This window comes from Camellia sinensis, chromosome 15 (genome assembly GCF_055761805.1).
Source record: "Camellia sinensis isolate YWXY chromosome 15, ASM5576180v1, whole genome shotgun sequence".
NCBI lineage: Eukaryota > Viridiplantae > Streptophyta > Magnoliopsida > Ericales > Theaceae > Camellia > Camellia sinensis.
In genome coordinates this window covers 86,608,040-86,627,765 of record NC_138975.1, presented here as the reverse complement: position 1 = coordinate 86,627,765, position 19,726 = coordinate 86,608,040, and the positions used below count along the sequence as shown (strand labels likewise).

The following is a 19,726-nucleotide window of genomic DNA, read 5'->3' as shown; positions in this document are numbered from 1 at the left end:
CAACCATGGCCTTTCTAGGATAACATTGTAAGGGGAGGGTATGTCAATTATGGTGAACTTTGTCTTTACCTTCTTGGTGCCAGCCTGCACCTCCAAGCTTGCTGCTCCCAGTGGCCACGTCGGCGTTCTATTGAACCCGACCATTGGGCCATTGGATTGTTCCATATCATCTGGGTGAAGGCTAAGCTCCTTGTAACACCTGACATACATGATGTCACAAGAGCTGCCTTGGTCAATTAAGATGCGCTTCACTTAGCACTCCCCAACCTGGAAAGATACTACCAAGGCATCGTTGTGCGGATGTTGGACCATCTCCAGGTCGGCTTCAGTAAAGGACACCATTGGTCCTTGGCACTCTTCAGCCCGAGGTCTTTTCTGTCGGACCTGGTACACATGTTGCAAGTGCTTTACCTTCTGGGTCTTCCCCCGTATTTCGTTTTCGTTGACCTTCGAGTGAATTACATTAATTACCCGAGGTCCGCCTGCCTGCAGCTACTGTGCTGGGGGAGGTGGAGCTGCTGGTGCCTGAGGAAGTCTTGCTTGCTCTTCCATTGTCCTGGCCTCATCTACAAGGTCCCTCAGATGGCCCTGCCTGACTTCAAGGCTCTACAACCTTGATTTAGATGCCCATCTTCATTATCCTAGAGGCTCAACCGAAATAATAAAACTCCTAGTTCAACCGATTTAGGCCTTTGGGGCTGAGCCAGCTTTCTTAGTTTTTTAGACCGAACTCAGAAAGCTGCCCCTAGACGATGAACCGGTCTAACAAAATTGTTTCCAAAGCCAGTATGCCGAGATGCCTGCCAAGATTTGGCTAATAAGAACCTTGCTCAAACCGAGCTACCAAGCATTTTGCTGAACCGAGATAGAACCTGTCCATAAAGCCGAAGTAGGACTCTTTTACCTCACTTTTAATTTGTAGCACGATCCAATGATCTGTGCTTAACTCCTGTGTTTTCTACTTTGCAGACATAGGTTGCCCAGGCACTCCTGCGTGCGCTCAACCGAGCTACTGAGCACAATTTTTTCACCGATATAACTTATTCGTAAATTATACGATAGATGGGGAAGTATAGATACCTAGTAAATACTCCGGGCGGCCTAGCCGAATTCAGGAAAGACTACCAAATACCTGATGACGTCTATCTGGTCTTGGCCGAAAAAGACGTCATTCCCTGGGACAATGAAGGCTTCGTCCCCTTCACTCTTTTATCCATTATAGAAACCGGACTACGGTTTCCACTCCAGCCATTGATTTGCGAGTTCCTTAGGCAAACCAGACTGTGCCCAACCCAACTATCTACTAACTCCTACCGCATCATTATGGGAATAGCCGAACTGAACCGCCAAGCCGGACTAAACCTTGGCCTGGCCGAAATCTTCCATCAATATTCCATCGGCTCAAAAGAAGATGGGTGGGTTTATTATCTTAGAATACGTCGCCGCCGAGAGAAGATAATTAAATATACACCGGACAAAGACTTAAACGACGATGATTTTTTCTGGGTCTCTGGGAACTTTGAGGATTTTCAAGCCCAAATTCCTGGCCGACCTATAAATTGGAAAAAAGGAGAGCCCGGTAATTTAACTTTGGTCTTCTTTCTTGCATTTTTTTATTTCGGTTTGTTAGTCTATCAACCGAGCTAACAGTTCTTCTCTTGCAGATTCTGCCCACCTTCATTCCTTATACAGTTATCCAAACCTTGCAACTTTGCGAGCCGCACTACGATATCCAGAACGTAGCTGGGCCAAATTGCTGCAATTCGAGCCGACCTACCGATACAGCGGTCATCGGAAAGCCAGAGTAACTGACTTCCTTCTTGAAGACGCCCCAGAACCAGACCCATCCTTGCCTGAGATTAGACTAGTCCCACTTACAGCTGAAGAAGAGATGGCAAAAAAGAATAGAGTCAGGGCCCTTTTAACCGAGACAACCAGGCCCGAAGTAACGCCACCCAGCCAATCGCAGCTTGCTATTGTGGCCCTCCCCTCTCAACAGTCGTCCTCTTCCTGCCGAACCAAGCGAGCTCGGACTGCCAAAACCGAACAAACTTTGGTTGATGAAGAAGAACCTGCTCTTCCACCGAGCTTACCACCGAGCCCCCAACCGGAGCCCTCTGACCGAACGACCGGTTACTGGGCATCGAAACTTACTTTCAACAACCGAGACATCCAAGCCTCGGACTCGATTGTTGCTGAAAAAGACCATCAGTTGGCCTTCAATCTGGCCAAGGGTGTGTGCCTCCCCAAAGACATGGAGCACCACCAAAAACAACTGAACACCGAACTGAAGGCCATCCGGTCAACGACAAAATCCATGATTCTGGTAAGTGACTTCGGTCGCCTCTCTGTCTACTTTTCTTTTTTCAACTTTTACTTCGGCTAAAGGGAAATCTTTGCTTTGTTAGGCCATTCAGAAAAACCAAATCACTCATAGGAAAGTGCTGGAGCTTAGGAAAATAACAAGGCAAGCCGCGGCAGAGGCTGAAGCAAAAGCGACCGAGCTAGAGGAGGCCAGAAAGCAAATGGCCGAGCTACAAGGTGAGATCGGCAGACTGACCGGACTGGTTAGTTCGGCCGAAGCCGAAAAGCAGAAGGCTGCCATTGCTCTGAAGGACAAGTACCTGCGTGAGCTGGTAAAGCTTGAAAAGAAGAAAGATGCCGAAATAACCCAAGTGAAGGAGAGCGCAGAAGGAGCCGAAAAACGAGGCTACAAGAAGGCAGAGGACGCCTATGTCAAGCAGTGCGAAGCTGCCAAGGAGCTGTTCTTTAAGTGCGGCTGGAGGGGAGCCGTTGAGAAGCTCGGTCATGATCTGCAGACCGAGGTTTTCAACCCTCCAGCCTACTTTATACCGAACTCCCTCATGGAATATGCAAATGCCATGCAACAGCAGTTTCTTGAGGGCTCAGACTCTGATGAAGACTCTGCCCCTGAAGATACTCCGGTTGTGCATGTAGATCAGGCAGTTCGGTCGGAGCCCATGGTGGAAGATCTAACTATTGAACCACCAGGTGAAACCGTGGTTCCGACCGAAACCACTCTTGCGACTGAAAACGTCCTTCCGCCTGAAACCGGTCTTCATGTTGATGCCGATGCTACTTTTGACGCCGAAATTGAAGATCTTTTTTCTTGATTTTTTCTCTTTTTTGTTACCTTTTGTCTTTGTAACCGGGCTATGCCCCTCTGTACTTGCTTTTCAATGAATGAAAATTTTGTTTGAACTTTTATTCCGGTTTTGATGTGTGCTTGCACTTGTAATGTCTTCTATTGTTCTAACTACTATTCTAGTTTTAAATGGTTAAACTATGCTTATCAGCCAACCACTCCTTAGCCGACATAATTACTTCGGCTGAGGAGTACGATGAGTTGGTTTTGTAGCCAACCATTCTTCAGCCATACCCATACTTCGGCTGAAGAGTACCAAGAGTTGGTTTATTCCAGCCAACCACTCTTCAGCCGTACTCATACTTCGGCTGAGGAGTACAAAGAGTTGGTTTATTTCAGCCAACCACTCTTCAGCCGTACTCATACTTCGGCTGAGGAGTACAAAGAGTTGGTTTATTTCAGCCAACCACTCTTCAGCCATACCCTTACTTCGGCTGAAGAGTACTAAGAGTTGGTTTATTCCAGCCAACCACTCTTCAGCCATACCCTTACTTCGGCTGAAGAGTACTAAGAGTTGGTTTATTCCAGCCAACCTCTAAGTTAGTTTTTTCCAGCTAACTTAGAACATTGTTTGGTTATTCCGACCAAACGTCCAGCAGCCTGGATCCTTATCCTGGGCTTAGGAATGGTGTTGGTTTATTCCAGCCAACCACTTCGGCCATACTCATACTTCGGCTGAAGTGTACAGGAGTTGGTTTATTCCAGCCAACCTCTAAGTTAGTTTTTTCCAGCTAACTTAGAACATTGTTTAGTTATTCCGACCAAACGTCCTGCAGCCTGGATCCTTATCCTGGGCTTAGGAATGGTGTTGGTTTATTCCAGCCAACCACTTCGGCTGAAGTGTACAGGAGTTGGTTTATTCCAGCCAACCTCTAAGTTAGTTTTTTTCCGCTAACCTAGAATAAAAGGTTTGCAATATTCCTAATTTTACTAAAGCTAACTTTTACAGAGAACAACGTATGCCGAAAAAGAATTGATTGTCTTATTGAGAAAAAAGAAGAAATTACAAAAAATCTAAAAATAAAACAACTTTAGATTAGCTGTGTTCCACGACCTAGGGATTGCTTTGTCGTCCTTGTCTTCTAGGTGGTATGCCCCTTTGCCTGCTAACCCGACCACTTTGTAAGGACCTTCCCAGTTTGGCCCTAACTTGCCATCTCCTGGTACCAAGGTGTTTCCTATTACTTTGCGCAGTACCCAATCGCCGATCTTGAATTGTCTTGGATGCACCTTTTTGTTGTATTTTCTAATTAATTCTCGTTGGTATGAAGCAATGTGAACCAGTGCCCTTTCTCTTCTTTCTTCCGCAAGGTCGAGTTCCAATGCTATGGCTTCTTCATTTAAGTCTGGATTAAAATTTTCGCTTCGAATTGTGGGGAGGCCGACTTCCAGTGGGATTACTGCTTCTATTCCATAGGCTAAGGAGAATGGTGTCTCTCCTGTTGATCGTCGAGATGTGGTGCGGTAAGCCCATAAAACATGAGGAAGTTCGTCCGTCCACTTTCCTTTTGCCTTCTCTAGTCTTTTCTTAAGTCCATCCAAGACGACTTTATTTGATGCTTCTGCTTGGCCATTCGCTTGAGGATATGCCGGTGTAGAATTGTAGAACTCTATCTTGTATTCTTCACAAAAGCTTCTGAAGATTCTGCCGTCGAACTGAGTGCCGTTGTCTGAGATTAGGGCTTTTGGTATGCCAAACCGAGTGATGATATTCTGCCAAACGAACTTCTTTACATCTTTTTCTTTGATTGATGCCAATGCTTCTGCTTCCACCCACTTCGTGAAGTAGTCTGTTGCTGGGATAAAGAACTTCCTGTTGCCGGGTGCTGTTGGAAGCGGTCCTACTATGTCCAAGCCCACATTGCGAAAGGCCATGGGCTGGTCAATGGTAGGAGTTCTCTTGCTGGTTGATGAATTTGGTGTGCGAATTTTTGGCATTTCTCACACTTCTTTACATATTTCTTTGAGTCTGCCTGCATGTATGGCCACCAGTAACCTTGTGAAATGGCCCTGTAAGCTAGCGATCTTCCGCCTTGATGGCTTCCGCACACCCCTTCATGTATCTCGTACAAGAAGGCTTCTACTTTGCTGGGATGTACGCACTTCAGGTAGGGTCCTGAGAATGACTTCTTGTATAATGCTAAGGATGGGGAGAGCCAAAATCGCTGTGATTTTGCTCTTATTCTGTTGGCTTCTCTTTTCTCTTTTGGTAGGATGCCGTCTTTTAAGAACAGGATGATGGGATCTATCCAAAAGGGGCCTAGTTCTGTGCAACATACTTCTTCTGCTTCGGGGTCTTCTATGCTTGGTCTAGGTAGGTAGTCGATCAATAGTGGATGGGGTATGGAGGTATCTGCCATGGAGGCGAAACCTGCTAGTTCGTCTGCTCTGCTGTTTTCCTCTCTGCCGATTTGCTCTATCATTACTACTTCAAATTTCTTGATCTCTGTTCTGACCAACTCTTGGTATTTGGCCATCCTATCATCCTTCGCCTCATAGTCGCCAGAAATTTGATTTACCACCAGCTGTGAGTCGCTGTAAACCATTAGTTTGGTGGCCTTCATGTAGCATGCTGATTTGAGTCCTACGAGAAGCGCTTCATATTCCGCTTCGTTGTTTGATGCTGGGAAGCCAAGGTTGATTGCTTGCTCTACAACCAGGCCGTCTGGGGAGATGAGGATTATGCCAAGCCCTGCACCATGCCGGTTGGACGCTCCATCCACAAAGAGTTCCACATCTTTCCAACGAACAACTTCCAGCACGTGGAGGGGTCAGATGATGTTGTGGGGTCAAGAATTGTGTTTTCTACAAGGTCCATGCTTGTTGTCCGCCCTTCGTCATCTGATTGTATTGTTGGTGAGCCTTTGTTTGTTTCTTCCTTGTTGTCCTTAGTCTGGTCTGCCTTGGAGTTTGACTGAGTACCATCTACTAGGGGTTGTGCTATTCCGGCGTCAACTTCCGTCCCTAGTTCGGTTGTGTCAGTTAGGTCGACTGGGCAGATATGATGACTTCCAGGAGTAAACTCGGCGACGAAGTCTGCCAAAGATTGGGATTTTATTGCGGTTCTGGGTTAGAACTTGATATCGAATTGTCCCAACTCTACTGCCCACTTTAAAACTCGTCCAGAAAAGTTCGCTCTCTCAAACAAAGCTTTTAGTGGGAAAGCTGTGAGGACGACTATGGTGTGGGCATGAAAGTAGTGTGCCAATTTCCTGGAGGCCATCATTAAGGTTAATGCCAGTTTTTCTAGTGGCAAATACCTTGTTTCGGCTCCCAGCAGCGTCTTGCTGACATAATAGATGGGCAAGTGTTGGATTCCTTCTGCACGAACCAACACTGCGCTTACTGCGTGCAGAGAGACCGCCAGGTACAAGAAGAGTTCTTCACCAGGTACTGGAGTAACAAGCAGTGGTGGAGAAGACATATACTCTTTTAAGCTTTCCAGAGCTCGGTCGCATTCTTCATCCCACTCAAACTTGGCTTTTAAGGCATGAAAAGATGGTCGTAGTCTATCTGACGACCTGCTTATGAACCGGTTGAGTGTAGTTGCCATGCCGGTGAGATGCTGCACTTCTTTTACTAAGTTTGGTCTCTCCAGATCTTGGATTGCCTTGATTTGAGAGGGGTCTGCCTCTATACCTCGGTTGGTCACGAGGAAGCCCAGGAATTTGCCAGATCCTACTCCGAATGCATACTTGGACGCATTGAGGCGCAACTTGTGTTTCTTCAGGATCTCAAACATCTCGCCTAGGTCCTTAAGATGGTCATTCTCGTCCCTGCTTTTGACCACCATGTCGTCGATGTAAGCTTTCATTGTTCTGCCTAACAATGGTTCAAACATCTTAGTGACCATCCGTTGGAATGTTGCCCCTGCGTTCTTTAGGCCAAAGGGCATGACCTTGTAACAGTATAATCCTCTTGGAGTTGTAAAAGATGTGACCTCCTGGTCTGGTTCATGCATGGCGATTTGGTGATAGCCTCTATATGCATCCAGAAAGCTAAGTTGGTTGTGCCCCGCCGTCAGGTCCACTAGTTGATCTATCCGTGGTAGAGGAAAGTTGTCTTTTGGGCACGCCTTGTTGACTGTTTTGTAGTCGACGCAGACTCGCCATTTGCCATTTTTCTTTGGCACTACAACTGTGTTGGAGATCCATCTTGGGTAGTGCACTTCTCTAATTGCTCCTGCCTCCAGCAGGTTGCCTACTTCTTCCGCCACTATTTTGGCGTGGTGGAGTGCCGATCTGCGTGTGCGTTGAATGACTGGTCTGGCGGATAGGTGGACATTGAGTTGGTGACTGATGAAGTTTGGATCAATGCCTGGCATGTCGTAGGGCGTCCAGGCAAACACTTCGATATTAGAGTTCAAGAATTCCAAGACCTCTAATCTCTCAGTGCTGGACAACGATGAGCCAAGCAAGAAGAACTTATCCGGGTTCTTCTCATCTATTTTTACCTCCACCAAGTCCTCCACTGCTTTTTGATCAGCCTCTTTGCCGACGTCCACGAATAGTTCATTGCTTTCAGGTTCTTCCACCGAATGAACGTATCCTTTGGCAGCGCGGCTGCCATTTACCGTGGCGAAACATTGTTTTGACATGATCTGATCTCCATAGACTTCTTCAATTATACCATTGTCGTTGGGGAACCGCATTACCTGGTGGTAGGATGACGCCACCGAACGCATGGCGTGCAGCCACGTTCTGCCCAAGATGATGTTATAAGTGGAGGGGACCTTCAATACCCAGAACTCCACTTGTTTTGTTACGCTTCCTGCTCTGACCGGAAGAATTATCTTGCCAACGGGCCATTCTGGCATGGAGTTGAATCCAATTAAGGGAGATACGACAGGCGCCAAGTCTTTGTCTTGTAGCTTCAGTTGTTTGAATGTTTCGTAGTACATGATCTCACATGAACTACCCTGGTCAATCAGAATCCGCTTGACGTCAAAATCCTTGACTCGGAGAGTGACGACCAGAGCATCATTGTGAGGACAGTATATTCGATCCAGGTCCTTATCTGAAAAAGACATGACGTTTGTTGCCTCTGTCCTTCCCTTCTTGATGGCAGGTTGGGCACTCAATACCTCTCTAAAGTGCTCCGCCTTCTTGATTGATCCCTTGAGTTCGCATACACGCTCAGGTTCAAAGACTCCATGTATTACATTGATAACGCCTTGAGGCGGGGCGTCAATTGGCATTCTGTTGGGGTTATTGTGATCCTGGGGGGCTGGTTGCGTCCCTCCTTCGATGTACTTATCCAAGTGGCCTGCTGCCACCAATTCCTCCAAGTGTTGTCTCAATGGTGTGCAATTCTCAGTGCGGTGCCCTTTTTCTTTGTGGAAAGTGCACCGTGATCTCTCGTCATAGTCCTTCTGAGTTTCTCCTAGCTTGGCTGGCCACTTGACAAAAGGCTCATCTCTTATCTCGCTCAGAATCCGATATATCGATTTCTTGAACACCGTGGTTATGGCAGTGCGGATTCTCAACCATCTCTTATCGGGGTCTTCTCCGTTATCTCGTCTCCCACGTCCGTTTCTGTTACTTCGGTCTACCGTGTTGACCTTGGCTGAGGTTTTCTTTTCTGGTACTGCGGTCGCACTAGATTTTGATTTGGCTCGTGCGCCATCCTCTTCTACCCTGATGTGCTGATGCACTCTTTCCATCAGGGCTTCCATAGTGAGGGGTGGCGTCATGGTGATCGAGTCCCTCAGTCTGTTCCCGACTGGAAGGCCTCTTTTATACTGTGCAATGGCGAGATTGGTGGGGCAGTCCCCAATCTGATTGAATGTCTCCCAGTAGCGACTGTTGTAGGATTTGAGGGTCTCTTTTTCGCCTATGTCGATGGAGAGTAGCTGGTCGATCTCCACCGGGGTTTTAGTGTTCGTTCGGAACCTTGTTACGAACGCTTCTGCCAATTGTGCCCAAGAGGCTATGCTGCCCTCAGGAAGTTTCTCGAACCAAGTCAAGCCTAGGTCGCCAAGGCTAGACGGGAAGAGTATGCACATTAAGGCCTCGTTTCTCCTGTAAACGGCCATGACTTGGCGAAAGTGGCTTAAGTGTGAGTACGGGTCCGTCTTCCCTTCATATGTGGTGAATTTCGGCTGAAGGAAGCCTGATGGTAGGGGCGCGTTTTCGATCGCTGGAACAAACGGCGAAGTCTGTAGTCTTGCCAATGCTTTGTCTGTTGGTTCGTAGGCTGGGCGCGGTATTGGCATTCCAACCTCGACGCTTCCATGCGTCCGAAGAGCTAACTGCTGTAAGGCAGAAACTCTGTGCGGATCCCGCGCCCTGGCATCCTCCCTGCATCATGCTTTCTCTTCGAGCACGGTTCGTAAGTCGGATGATCTAGGTAATTCCGTCTGTCTAGATCTAGTTTGATGCGAATGAGAAGGCCAGTATGTGCTTCCCTCAGTGTATGATCTTTCAGACTTCGTCCTCTCAGACCTAGAGTGACGAGTTCTGGAAGACCATGATTGAGTATCGCCTGTCCTGAGGCTTTTATTCTCTCCTTGTGAGGGTGTAGTATTCCTACTACGATTTTCTGAGTGGCGAGGGGGCGTCTTGTTTTTGCGCCCCTCTCCTGTCGCCACTTCTTTTTTCTTCATATGGCGTTTCAAGGCCTCCATGTCCGCCGCCATCTTTCTTATCAATTCGTCTTGCTCTTTCACGCGATCTTCCAGAGCTTGAGGGTCAATCCTCCTTCTTTGTCTGTCAGGGCTTTGTGAACGAGAGCTGTTATTTCGCCTTCCTCTAGTATCCCTCCTGGAGCTATGTCGTTGGGGCTCCAAGTCCGCCATGGGAGGGACATAAGGTAATCCTTCACGCCTTGCGCCCCCTTCTGGAGTTAGCCCGTCGACAGCGGACTGCGGCAATTCTTCAATGTGTGCCATTGATCGTAAAGGGGAGAAGCTTTAATCAAGAGGTTTTGTTCTTTTCTGTTTTTCCCACAGACGGCGCCAATTGTACGGGGAAGAAATAATTCTCCTCATATAATCCTGTTGACTAAGTCCACGCTCCTCCGTACGACGTCGCTTTGTCACCTGAAAACACAAACGTGAGCTAGCCGGCGGGTGTGTGCCGGAAACCTCTCCGATGCCTAAGTCAGAAAACTTGACAAATAGACAAAGCTCAATATGTTCAGGAAGAAAAATTGTATGTTGTGTTATGTTACCTCCTCCAAGGTGATGCTTGCGAGCTTTTATAGGTTTCGAGTGGTCCAATCCTAGTAGGACTTTTATTCTTCCATGCAAAGTCCTCCTAGGATTCATACTCCTAAAGGATAATACTTATCCTTTTACACCCCCCACTGCTTAAACCAAGTGGGATGATTTTTACTACGGCCGAACTACCATTTGACTGAAGTAAACTGGCTAAGCTGAGCCACGAGGTAGGCCGAACTATCCTTAGTTCGGCCCTTCCTTTTACTCCTCATCTCGGTTCTCCCTTGCATGAACCATGATGTGTTGGGACCGGGCTACCGAGTAGCAAGGTCTTAACCGATCTATTCAGAATACGTCATGACCGGACTAACTCGGCGACCGGACTAACTCAAGTTGTCCAAACCGGAGTAGCTTTACAATTCCTGAGCCGAAGTAACTTCATCTCTTTTGACCGAAGTAACTTTATTTCTCTTGGGCCGGAGTAACCTCTCGGCCCATTTTACCTAGTCCTTCGTACTTTGGGGCCATAAAGTCCATTTCATAGCTCGGCCCAATTTTCACCAAAAATTACCCTCTCAATATATATATTAAAATAATATAGTACAAAAAAATATTAAAAAATAACGCTTAATTAGTACACATTAATATATATTTGGAAGGAGAAAGATTAGATACACACCTAAAATTTAACATGCTGCACAAAATAATTTTCTCATAACTTGATAATTTTAAGATTATTAATCCAAAATTTTATCATTTAATCAATGATTTTTCGTATAAAAATATATTTATGAAATATAATTTTTAATATTGAAATATGACACAAATAAATAAAACTTTCTAATCCCTTTATTAATACAGAGCTGCTGGAGAGCTCTAATTAGAGCACCAGCCGTATAGCTCTAATGAGTTGTCATGAATTAAAAAAAAAAAAAAACAGTATAGTAGAAGACAAAAAAAGAGAAAGAAAATGACAAATTAAAACTCTTTTAAAACTTCCTTTTTAGAGGTATGAATCATCTTCCTTATTAATAATCTCCCCACACCATTAATAATTTTCACATTAATAATTCAATAATGATCCGAATTCTCTTTTTCTCCCACCTCCACAATCCCCCCCCTCTTGGATTGACTGTCTAAATTTTTTTATTTTTTATTTTTTTTCTTCCCCTTTAATCGCGAACCCCACTCAAAGGAGGGATGGTGAAAGTTGATGATTGAGGAGTCTCAATCACATCTTTTAATAATTCTACCCAACTCAGCTCCAAAAACAAAAAAACAAACACGCCTCCAGTTTTGTCGATGAGAAACTGCACGATACTCCTCTTATTTATAGCAACTTCCTAACTTTTCTTAGAGATCTTAAAAATTCTATCAAAAGTTTTACCAAATATCTCACATAGGTGTGTGATTCACATGGAACTCACATTGTGTGGGTCCCACACCCATGTGAGATATTTAGTAAAACTTTTGATAAAATATTTGACGTCTCTAACATTATTCTTTCTATAATCATGGCTGATTGTGGCTGTTCCTTCACCTGTGAGATTGCCACTTGTCACTTATCACTTATCACTTGGTCCCCCTTTTTATGCTTTGTAGTGATGTCATGACGTAATGGCTGACATTGTCTCTTATCACATGTCTTCTGTCACGAGTCCTTGCCATCCCCCACATGTTACTTGACTTCTGTTTTTATTCAAGTCCTAAAGAAGTTTTTTTTTTTTTTTTTTTTTTGTATAAAATGAAAAAAAAAAGAAAAAAAAGAAAGTGCAGACAAGATGTCACGAACCGAGGTAGTTTTTTGATTTTTTTATTTATTTTAATTTGAGATTAAAAAATTTCTTTTGAAAATAATTTTTTTAATTTTTTGTGAGAGAAAAAATGTAATAAATATGGGTTAGATGTGATATTTTGTCTTATTAAACAAAAAACTTATTTTATCTTTTTGTGACTAAAATAGCCCCAAACCAAACCCAACTCAACTCATCTTCTCAAACAGAGGCATAATTGTTATGCCTCCGTTTGGAAAGTAGGTTGACTTTTTATTTTTTTGACTATTTTAGCCTGGGCTAAAAAGTTTAGTTTGAGAAGGACTTTTTGATTTTTTTGACTTTTTTTTTGTAAGAGAAGAGTATAATGATTATGGATTGGATGTGATATTTTGTTTGTTGTGACTAAAATAGCCTATTTTGTCTTTTGTGACTAAAATAGCCACAAAAACCCTTGCCAAACGGAGCTTATTTTCTCTTTTGTAGCTAATTCAACAATGTACAAAATTCATATTTTGCACTTATAAATATATTTATAATAATGTAACAAAAATAATGTATCTTATATAATTAAATGTATAACTAATTATAAATTAACACTTGTTAAATCATATCATTATAAATTAAATTGTGAATTTTTTTTAAAAACCTAAAACATTTTCCTAAACTATATCCTCTTCTAGGTAGAAAAATTCCCACTTTGCCGTGAGAGCTAAAAAATGAGCAACAATACCAATATAGAAATTGGACATAGAATTGGGCAAAGCCTGACATAAACACCCCCACAGTGAGTAAGGTCTATAAGCTTACAAGTATTTGCATCTGATTTTGGTTTCGTTTGGGGAGTAAAATTTAGGATATTTTTAGTTATTTTAGGCCAAGTTTGGCATTTTTAAAAAAATTTAAAAAGTCAAAAAGTCACTATCTTATTTGAGTCACATCATCTTATTTAAGTCACATCACCTCTCTATCACATCACTTCAAATCCAACCCATATCCAACCCATATTTCATAAAAAGTCAAAAAGTGCACTTATTTATTACACCCCAAACAAGTCACAAATAATAAAATAAGTTTTTTAGTTGAATAAAACAAGACATTATATCTAACCCATAATTATTATATTTTTTCTCTCACAAAAAAGTGAAAAAAGCCAAAAAATACCTAAAGTCCTTCCCAAACCAAATTTTTTAATCCTAGACTAAAATAATCAAAAAAGTTTAAAAGTCAACTCACTTCTCAAACCAACCCTTTGTGCTCGATTAAATTTATTGGGTTCATTTTATGTTTTCAAAATTTGCCAAAGATGAGAAATTGCCCTATTTCAGATGGCAAAGAGGTACATGATTTGCAAAATAGCTTCATACATGAGATTAGGAACAATAATCTTATGTTAAGTACTATACACTCAATTTTCTTCAGCTCCTTATCACACTAATAAATCTTTACAATGCTCATATCATCCTACACCAAACAGTCCTAATAAATTTTCTTCCAACATTTCATCATTGATTATTCCCAGAAACATATCCAGCCGAGGAAGAAGAGTAGGCAAGCGAGCAATTAGATGACCCTTGGAGGAGCATCAACTGGGCCGGGGTCGTCACCGACGTTGACGATGAATAGGACGAAACTTCAGACTTCTTCATCGGCTTGTGGGCTTCACATCCTGCAGCTGCCTCGTGCCTAATCTCCGTCAGCAATGCCACAACATCTTTCATCGCGGGGCGATCTTCGACGCGATTGCTAGTGCAGAGTAGGGATATGCCGACAGCTTGGAGCATTTCTTGAATTTGAGTGTCTGGATGGCCTTGTAGCTTTGGATCTATAATGTTAACTGGGTTTTTCTTGCTCTTGAGGTGGTCTCGGACCCATTGGATGGCATGTTGTTGGTCATCTGGGAAAGATGGGTCTACTGGCTTTTTTCCTGTTTTGATTTCTAGCGGAACTACTCCGTAACTATAGACATCACTCTTTTCAGTGATCTTTAGCATGCAACCGTACTCTGCAGCCACCAAATCAAATAATTTTGAGTTGAAATAATAGGTGCATGTTTCATGGATAAATGATAGTTAAAAGGCAGAACAATAACACATCTCTATTCAGGGGAAAAAAAAAAAAAATAAAAAAAATAATAAAAAAAAAAAAATAATAATAATAATTGTATATATAAACAGATTTCTAACTGATATTTTCTTACCACTGAGCACAACAATATAAGTCTCGTGTAATTATTAATGTAGATTTCATTACTTTTGTCTAATGGTCAAAATAAATAAATAAATAAATTTAGTAAAAAATTTGATTACACTAAATGTTTCCTACTTTATATTGACAAAACAACATGTTGATCAGATATCATTAGTCTCGTGATCGAAACACATTTTTGTTAACAATTTATTTTTAAAATTATATTTACTATTGACAAAAATGTGTTCTGATCAATAGTCTATTGATATTCAATTAACGTAATTTTTTATAATCATAAAGTACTTAATAAATTCTACATATTTAACAATTTAGATCATCGAAACGTGATCAGTGATAGATCTACAAACCCAACAGTACAATGAATTGAAGAAAAACCTCTCCCTTTTGAATATTAAATTATTATTTTTATTTATTATTAAAAGAAATATAAAAAAAAATAAAAATAATACGATTCAAATAAGTAATAAATAAGGAACTTATTTATAAGATTGTCAACTGAGCAGGTACATAAAAAAATAAAGTGACAAAAAAAAAAAAAAAAAAAACAATGAAGCAAGCAGGGAAGTTAATTAAAGCTGTCCTTTCACATCTATAATCTGCTGTCATAATCAAATTTATGGCCTTGACAAAACTATTCGCTGAATTTTGTGACCATATCATGGAAAATTTTAATACTCTTTTTAAAAAATAGTGTATTATATGTATTTTTAATTTTATTATTTTCTAATTATATTTAATTTTGGGTCTAATTATTATATTTTTTTAATTATGACACAGAAAATTAAGGCACTATTTGGTATTTTCTACATTAACATATTTTATTTTTATTTTTTTATCTTTTCATCGTTTTTAGTTGATATCATCTCTCTATTTTTTATATATTTTTTAATAAAAAATCAAAAAATATATTTTTTAAATCATTTCAAAAATCTTCTAAAATTATATTATTTTTTTATTTATTTATAAGTTTCATACAGTGCATTCCCTTTAAACCACAATGTTTTCCTATCCATATATTTTCATTATCATGAGCAGTAGTTTATTTTCTCCTAAATCAAGACATGAACGGAGAGGAAAAGCAGTATCTAAGAAAATGTAATAGAGAAATGTTAGGGATGAAAAATTTGTAATCTTTAGATTATCTTGATTAGTGTGTGGTGCTTTATTTTAAGTGTAATTCAAAGGTTACAAATCTTTCAGATCATTTTCATGAAAGACTTTTCATGATACCTAACATTACTAAATGTAATAAATCATAATTTTTGTCATTGTTTTGGATCATGCATAATTATAAGGAGCAATTCCTTATCAGTTAGAGAGGAAAAATACAATTACATAAACATGAAGATATACAAGTAAAACGTGCACTTTCATAACTTTTCACTTACACACCATCAAAATCACTTATTAGTTATACCTTCCATATTTTTATAATTTTTTTCTCTCTTCTACTGTTAAGTAATTTATTAAAACCAAATAACTAATAAAATAAATGAATAATAAATAACAAACTTACCAGGAGCAAAGTAGCCGTAGGAGCCTGCAAATTGTGGAGGGTTGGCTGAAAAGGAGCCATGTTCATTCTCAATGAGCCTAGCTAATCCAAAGTCCGCCAAGCACGCCTCGTATCGCTCTCCTAACAGTATATTCTGCGCCTTCACGTCCCTGTGTAGGATAGCCGGAACGCAGTCATGGTGCAAGTAAGCTAATCCCTCCGCCACTCACAACGCTATCTTCAACCGTGTCTCCCACTGCACCACCATTCCTCCACCGCCGCCACCACCACCACCACCACCACCATCGTGCAACAATGCACCCAATGTACCATTAGGCAAATAATCATAGAACAATAGCTTTGTCTTCCTATTAGCCCCCCAACCCAAAAGCCGAACAATATTCCGGTGTCGAATTCTTGCCAATGTAGCAATTTTCGACGAAAATCCCGGCGCCCAGAACTTCTCCGACGACCGGAATCTCTTCACGGCGATGGTTAACCCTGACGGAATATTTGCCTTGTAAATGACGCCGGAACGTCCACGTCCGATTACATTCCCAGCCGTCAAGCATTTCGCCACATCAGCAATCGAAAGGTCGAGCTTCTGGTACAGCGTGACCTCCCACGGTGGTCCCATCCCCACGTCATCGTCTCCGTCGATGTCGTCGTCGTGGGCACAGCGGCGGGACCTCATCTTCCCTCCAAGCGTAATGTAGAGCGCTGCCACGAGGAGAGCACACACCGCGCACAATAGCACCACCATCGCTACCCTAACGGCGTGGCTGGTGGATGAGCTGCCCTTGACAGCGACGCATTGGTCGTCGGAAAAGTAGAGGCCTTGGTTTCCGGCGAGGACGCTGAGCGGCAGCTTCGCGAAGAACGAGGTGTCCGACACTCGCCCCGAGAAATTGTTGTGCGAGACGTTGAGGACTACGAGGTTTTGAAGGTCGGCGAGATATCGAAGGTCGCCGGAGGGCTGGTTGTGGGACAGATCTAAGATTCCAAGCTTGTCCAACGCCGTGAAATCTGCTGGAATTTTTCCGGAAAGAGTGTTCCAGCTGAGATTCAGAGCAATCTCGAGCGCCGAAATCTTGCCCACTCCTGCCGGAATCTGACCGGAGAGCTCGTTGTTGCTGAGGTCTAGTAACTGAAGCTTTCAACATGAACCGATCTGAGGAGGAATCGGACCAGATAACCGATTCTTCGTGAGGACAAGTTTGGTGAGCAAATTCAGCGATCCGAGACTCGGACTCAACGTCCCTTCAATGAGATTGTCCGAAACATCGACGAACTGGAGCGAAACAAGCTGATTCAAATCCTCTGGCAAGTTTCCGGCGATTGAGTTGGAGTGCAAATCGAGAAAAGTCAGATTCCGGCAACCTGAGATCTCCACCGGTATGACTCCGGTGAGCCGATTCGATCCGAGATCCAGAAAACTCAGATTCGTCAAGTTCCCAATCTGCGGTGGAATCGAACCAGTGAGTCATTGGCTCTAAACCGTATCAGCGACGAGCATTGTCTGATCTCCGGCGGAATTTCGCCGGAAAAATTATTGGAGAGAAGCAACAACTTGTTCAATTTGGGAAATTCGAATAAACCTTTTGGAATCAAACCCATCAACGCGTTTTGCGAAAGATCAATGCCTTCAAGATTGGTGCACAATGACAAGGACGATGGTATATTCCCTTCGAGTCTGTTCTGCCACAAGAAAAGTAGTGATAGATTCCTCAGATTCCCAAATTCAGATGGAATTGTACCAGTGATTTGATTGTTGTCAAGCTCTACATAAGTGAGACTGTGACAATTCCCGAGCTGGGTTGGGATTTCTCCGGAGATCTGATTGAGTTGGAGTGCAAATCGAGAAAAGTCAGATTCCGGCAACCGGAAATCTCCACCGGTATGACTCCGGTGAGCCGATTCGATCCGAGATCCAGAAAACTCAGATTCGTCAAGTTTCCAATCTGCGGTGGAATCGAACCAGTGAGTCATTGGCTCTGAACCGTATCAGCGACAGGCATTGTCCGATCTCCGGCGGAATTTCGTCGGAAAAATTGTTGGAGAGAAGCAACAACTTGTTCAATTTGGGAAATTTGAATAAACCTTTTGGAATCGAACCCATCAACGCATTCTGCGAAAGATCAATGCCTTCAAGATTGGTGCACAATGACAAGGACGATGGTATATTCCCTTCGAGTCTGTTTTGCCACAAGAAAAGTAGTGATAGATTCCTCAGATTCCCAAATTCAGATGGAATTGTACCAGTGATTTGATTGTTGTCAAGCTCTACATGAGTGAGACTGCGACAATTCCCGAGCTGGGTTGGGATTTCTCCGGAGATCTAATTGACACTCAATTGAATTTCTTGCAGAGATGTCAAGTTTCCCAAAGTCTCTGGAATGTTCCCAGTGAGTGAATTCATCGAAAAATCGATGAGCAATAGCCCAGTGCAATACCCGATCTCTGGTGGAATGATACCCACCAGGCTGTTTTGTCATAGCAGGAGGTTCTAGAGGTTCTTGAGCTTTCCTAAACTGCTTGGAATCGAGCCGGTTAGCGAGTTTTCGTACAAATAGATGTTTTGGAGGGCGGTGCAGTTACCGAGCTCTAGAGGGATTTGGCCAGAGAGGAGGGCGGTGTAGATTGCAATGGTTTGAAGGTTCTTGAGGAGGCCGAGGCTGGGAGGGAGGAAACCTGAGATGCTAGTTTCAGCAAGGCCTAACATCACCAAATTGGTGCAATTCCCAATTTCTTGTGGTAGTGAGCCTTGAAGGTTATTGTTGCCACCAGCTCTTATCACTTCAAGCTTCTTTTAAGTTCCCTATGGTGCTTGGTATTCCACCACTGGGTTGTCATACACAGCCTCTGTTTGGGAAGTGGGTTGGCTTTTTGGCTATTTTAGCCTGGGCTATTTTAGCCTGGTTTGGGAAAGGCTTTTTGGCTTTTTGGTTTTTTTGACTTTTTTGGCTTTTTTTGTGAGAGAGAATTGTAATGATTATGGGTTGGATTTGATGTTTTATTTTTTGTGGCTAAAATAGCCTATTTTGTTTTTTGTGGCTATTTTAGCCAAAAAAACCTGACTTTTTTCTTCCCAAACGGAGCCACAATTAGCCACTTCAAGCTTGTGAGGTTCCCAATTTCAACTGGTATCGATCCCTGAACCCGGTTTGAATTGAGATAGAGCTCCTCAAGCTTGAACAAGTTGCCAATCTCACTTGGGATTTTGCCCGTGAATGAATTGTCACTCAAATCTAAGCAAGTTAGTTCTCGGAGTTTACCCATCTCTTTGGGAATTGAACCAGTGAGATTCGTACCCGACAAGACTAGCTTTTTTAAGGATATCAGTGAACTGAAATTAGAAGGAACATTCCCAAGCAAATCCACATACCTCAAATTGAGTTCCTCAACTTCATTGTTGAAGTTGCAGGAAATGCCAAACCACCCGCAAGGAGTTTCATCAGTGGCGTCTCAATTACTTAACGCCTGCGGTGATCCATTCAAGCTTCTCTTCCATGAGAGAAGTGATTCGCCTTGTGGGTTAACACCGGAAGCGGGTACAATTAAAAACAACAAAAAGGAGAAGATGAAGAAGAGGGTCCATGGATTAACAGGCATTACCATGGTTATCAGAATCCCGATCCAGATCTTACGATCCTACGATCTTACGATCCATTTGAGTACAATCGATCCGGATCATGTAAAAAACTCCTTATAGGTAGGATCATTCGATCCTAGTAGTGGGATCTTATAGGATCGTGGAATCCCGATCCGAATCCGATCCTATCCAATCTAATTTATAAGCCTTGTTTTGTATTGTATGACATATTTTGTTATAAATTTTATGTTTGTTGTCTAAATACCAATTTATGTCGTCAAAATAAATAATAAAAATTAAGTAGTATTGAATCAAATAGACTAAGAAAAAC

General features: G+C 42.5%; 1 pseudogene across 1 annotated transcript; it reads right to left on the bottom strand.

Moving 5' to 3' along the window:
- Nucleotides 1-13,377: 13,377 nt before the first annotated feature.
- LOC114287083 (uncharacterized) lies at nt 13,378-19,415 on the bottom strand (annotated as a pseudogene). The gene is made up of 4 exons (XR_014356296.1): nt 18,898-19,415; nt 17,777-18,665; nt 15,825-17,281; nt 13,378-14,102 (listed from the first exon to the last, which is right to left on the bottom strand). The product of XR_014356296.1 is annotated as an uncharacterized LOC114287083 (transcript).
- Nucleotides 19,416-19,726: the final 311 nt, after the last annotated feature.